The 4,439-nt window shown below is 40.8% G+C and overlaps 1 protein-coding gene across 1 annotated transcript in view; it reads right to left on the bottom strand.

Annotated features, from left to right (window-relative positions):
• Mef2 (myocyte enhancer factor 2) overlaps positions 1-2,946 on the bottom strand; it is a 75,775-nt gene extending 72,829 nt beyond the window's left edge. Inside the window, exon 1 of the mRNA XM_018510904.1 lies at positions 2,386-2,946. The gene's annotated coding sequence lies outside the window, so the exon portion shown is untranslated. The remainder of the gene's footprint in view (positions 1-2,385) is intronic.
• Between the last annotated feature and the right edge of the window lie 1,493 nt (positions 2,947-4,439).

Below are 4,439 nucleotides of genomic sequence, written 5' to 3'. Positions count from 1 at the left end.
CTATTGCCTGTAATATATTTTTTATGGTTTCATTAATTGTTTTAATTAAAGGAGTCTATAAAAACTTATTAGTTTTTATTAATTTATAATTTATCATATATATGGAAAATAAACAAACAATAATAAACTAATAAAAGATACTCTTCTCTGTCTAACATACCTACACACTGAATTGAATATTTTGCTATATACGATTTTCGTATACTAAACAATGATTATAACGAATATGTTAAGTTGCACATAAAAATATAAAGTGTGAGAAACAATTTTACCTCAGTTTACATTTCAAAGTGTCGTTCATATCAAAATAAGCTTGATATTTTCGTTATAACTTTTTAATAAAGTATTTAGGATCAATATATACATTTATATAACTTTTTTTATTTTTGCTCATAGAATATGCTATCAAAGTTTGTACAAAAAAAATCTGGAGCTCTCTGTATTTATATATAATAAATAAATATTTAATTTTGTCAAATTTATTTTGAAATTAATACACGTTCTGGAGTTTAGCGAGTTTGTAATTTTGTTTGCATATGACCTAAATCCTATTTAATCACGCGTTTTATACCACAACGCATTAAATCGACATAGCAGCAGAGACAAAAGTGCAGTTGCAATTCGCGCATAGATTTCTGTATTACCGATTGCGATTTTGCGAAAACAAGATCCAGCTCAGTGCAGATGGCGGTACAAAACGGAGCGTTGCAAGACAACAAATTTTTTCTTGTGTTTTATAATATTTAACACAAACACTGTACGATACCACGATAGGGGATATCGTGGAGGCCACGTCGTTTTTATCAGCTTAAATTACAGGCGAATTTACGATGTAATTTTATTGTCGAAAAAAAATAAAATAAATATATTTGTCTCCGCGCTCCACTAAATGCGCCTTTGCAAACGCGACTGAGAACCGAGATACGCTCAGTAAACATTTTATGCATTCTTTTCAATCGCCGCGAATCAATAGTCCATGTATGATTTAATTATTTCGCGACGGCGTAAAGTCGGAATTCGACGTCGCAGTAGTACATTATCATTCGCAGAGAGACATGTCTGCCATGCATACAAAAACAAAAGGAGAAACATGCGTAAAATTAATTCACATGGCTGGCATTTGTGCGCACTTGTACCTACTGTACGCAACTGTCATTCCTTCTGTCGGATTAAAAGGGATAAAAAATACCACAGATTCAATATCCTTGCTTTGTAAGCTAAAAGAATCAATTTTTATTAGAAATTACGCACACGGACGCAACCAATACACATTACACGTTCCCACACATACGTTATTAATGAGCCTTACGATTAAATACGCCGTGCAATTATGGCAATTCATAAAAAAAAAAAAAGGCTGGCAAATAGTATAGAAGAATCGGCCGATGATAATAATCAGTCGACGATAAATCATCTCGTACGACAACGAGGTAATAAATAGTAATAATACAATCGTAACGTCTCGGTCGAAGCGACTAAATGTCGACATCGACGGATATCTCTAAGGCGTGGTTTCTCCATCGAAATTTCGTCAGCACGTTCGACGGGGGACGTCTTTTCCGACCGGCACATTTCGCTCGAGAGCTCTCTCTCTCTCTCTCTCTCTCTCTCTCTCCCCTTTTCCTTTCTTTCCTATAGTCGGCGTCCGAGTTCCATGTTCCATATTGGAGAGCATCAGCTGGCTCGAATCCCTGGATTCCCCTGACATCCGCGAGACATCCGGATTGCCTGCCGATGCTGTCTCCGTCTCCCCACCGCACCGCACCGCACCGCACCGGTCCCGAGAGCAGTTGCACGACAACGTCAATTTCAGTTTTTCCCTCGGGATTTACCGGCGTTGCTGGAATCCCCTCCGTCGCCGCCGCCGCCCTTCCCCTTCCACGGCCCTGCAGGGTAAAACGCGGATCTACCGGTTTCTGGCGACGGCAATCTTGCAACAATCACCGTCGTCTCTCGCCGACCATCGATCCGATGTCATCGCAAAGAGGATCAATAAAAGAGGATCTCGCGACGACATCGCCTCGCGACGCATCCCGGCGCATCTTGTCGCGCGAGAGACTTTCGGAAGATTCTTTTTCGCTCTCTTTCTCTCTCTCTCCTTCTCTCTCGGCGCGCTCCGTTTCGCGGTCCATCGAAATCCGAGACCGAGACGTGACGTAGGTGCGTGCATGCGTGTGCGTGCATGCGGCTGCTGCGCGCTCGCGCATCACGCGGGAACGTGTGTGCGTGGGCGCGTGTAATCGTGTATACGTGTGGTAGGTGCGCGCTCGCGCGCGGGTGTGCGCGCTAAGCGAAGGCCATGTCCGACAGGCTTACGGCTACTACTCTGTGTGACGGATGACTTTTGAAAGGTAAACAGGCGAAGGAAGACAAATTGATACTCACGTATTTTCCGTCGGCGCGGCGGTCCAGCCGCTTCCCCACGATTTTCCCCCGTCGTGTGCGTGTGGCCCGGCGATTATTTGATTTTGCACAGTAACATTATTGTGCGTCCAGTAAAAAAAAAGGGAAAGAGAGGGAGATGGGGGGACGAGAGAGAGAGAGAGGGAGAAAAAGAACGTAACGAACGACGGGGAAAATGTAGGGGAGGGGAAGAGATGAAGATAGAGAAAAACGGAGGGAAAGAGGCGGAGGGTGAAGTAGGGAGAGAAAAAGATACACACCGAAGAGTGCTAGCTTGATCAAAAGCACAATTTTCGTGACGTCATCGGCGGTGGAGCATGCGCGAACGTATTTCGGTGATTTTCCACGCACAGTAAAACACGTGCGACGAGTCGGTCGACGGCACTGCTGCTACCGCACACAGCACTACATATCGCTAAGAAACGCGCGGCATTATCACGTCGCGTCGCGTTGCGGCGGCACGGGCTTCCACAAATACCGAGCGCGATTTGCGAGAACCACCGCGGCTGCCGACATCTATCCATCCACTCCCACTTGTTAAGTGACGTACCCTGACGTCACCGATAGTTTACCTTGAAGCCGCGTGACATTGAGCCGCAGGCCGGCCAATCGCGATGTCCGCGCTGCGAAAATCCCACGGTCGCGCGCAGGTCGGGTTTTCATTGCGCGCGACAGCGCGATCGAGCGCCGTACTACCGCGATACCCCGATCGTCCACGATCTTGCCCGATCCTTTGAATTTTACTAAAATCAACCTCCCGTCGACCTCTACTAAACTTCGATTAAATCAATCGATTGATTCGACAACCGGTGGAATTGCTTCCAACGAAATTTTTTAGTTTGTTGTCTAATCTTCCTTTCGGCCAAATGCTATTGCTTTTTTAATGAAAAACATCGTGTATCCATAAATGATTCCGGGCTTCTGTGAGAAGTTTGATCACGGTAGAGAACCATTTCGTATACGGCTAAAAAAATATAATTAGTCTTTTAGTTAACTGAATATCTACGCGGAAAGAATAATTTTTCTTAAGTATTCAAAAATTTAACTAGAATTGAAAATAATTTTGTTAGACTACAAAAATAATCATATAGAAATCTTAGGTATAACGAGCAATATATTGTAAAAAGTTTTAACATTCTAGCATCAGTTTAAACGTTATACAACTATTTTGATAATGCAATATAAAATTATTTTCAGATCTGTATCTAACTAAATTTTTAAATACCGCAGCAAAACCAAGGTGTTAAGAAATAACAGTTATATAGTTATTGTGTTTTTTTTTTTTTTAATAGAACATGAATTGAGGTTTAATGAAATTATCGGGGTCTTTTGTAAAATGACTATGATTTTGAAACTATTAATTGATATGTTATTACTTCAAGTGCCTGAATAAAACAAGAACGATAAGTTTAATGTAAGTGCGTAGTATAGAATTATTACACGCTAAAATTAAAGTGCCGTTTAAACTTAGAATGCACTTAATATGCATTATATCGTGGATTAATCGCTTTCGTGCTCGAATAGAAAGATTAAGTCGATATCCCTGCGACTGTGATTATTTCAATGTATTCCCCGCGGCGAACGTAACCCTTCCGTTTGTAATGGAGGACAAAGTGCGCCATTAACATATCACGATCTTATGTAATTAAATATAACGGCAATATTTATCAAGTCATTATACCCTTGAAAAAGAGAGCCAGTATTTTAAGAATATGATAAACTGTTTTTACAACTAAATTTGCAACCATTGGTCTAGAATTGACGAAATGTAACAATTCATTTCCTGTTCAACATTTATCAGTGAAAAGTCGCACAGTGAAAATTAGCTTCGTATCGCTAAAAGTGCTCAAGTATTACTAGGCGAACAACAAGGATAAAAAGGTCTTCTCGACGATATTAGATACATTGAGAAAAAGATATTTAAAAATTTAGTTGTGCAGAGAAAATTTTATATTAAGTTTTAATACAATATTTTAAATTACATTTTACTATGTCTTGTATTTTCGATGGACTCTCGCAACATGATTCCGACTTAA

This window comes from Trachymyrmex cornetzi, unplaced genomic scaffold, assembly GCF_001594075.2.
Source record: "Trachymyrmex cornetzi isolate Tcor2-1 unplaced genomic scaffold, Tcor1.1 scaffold358, whole genome shotgun sequence".
Lineage (NCBI taxonomy): Eukaryota > Metazoa > Arthropoda > Insecta > Hymenoptera > Formicidae > Trachymyrmex > Trachymyrmex cornetzi.
This window is presented reverse-complemented; position numbering and strand designations above follow the sequence as displayed.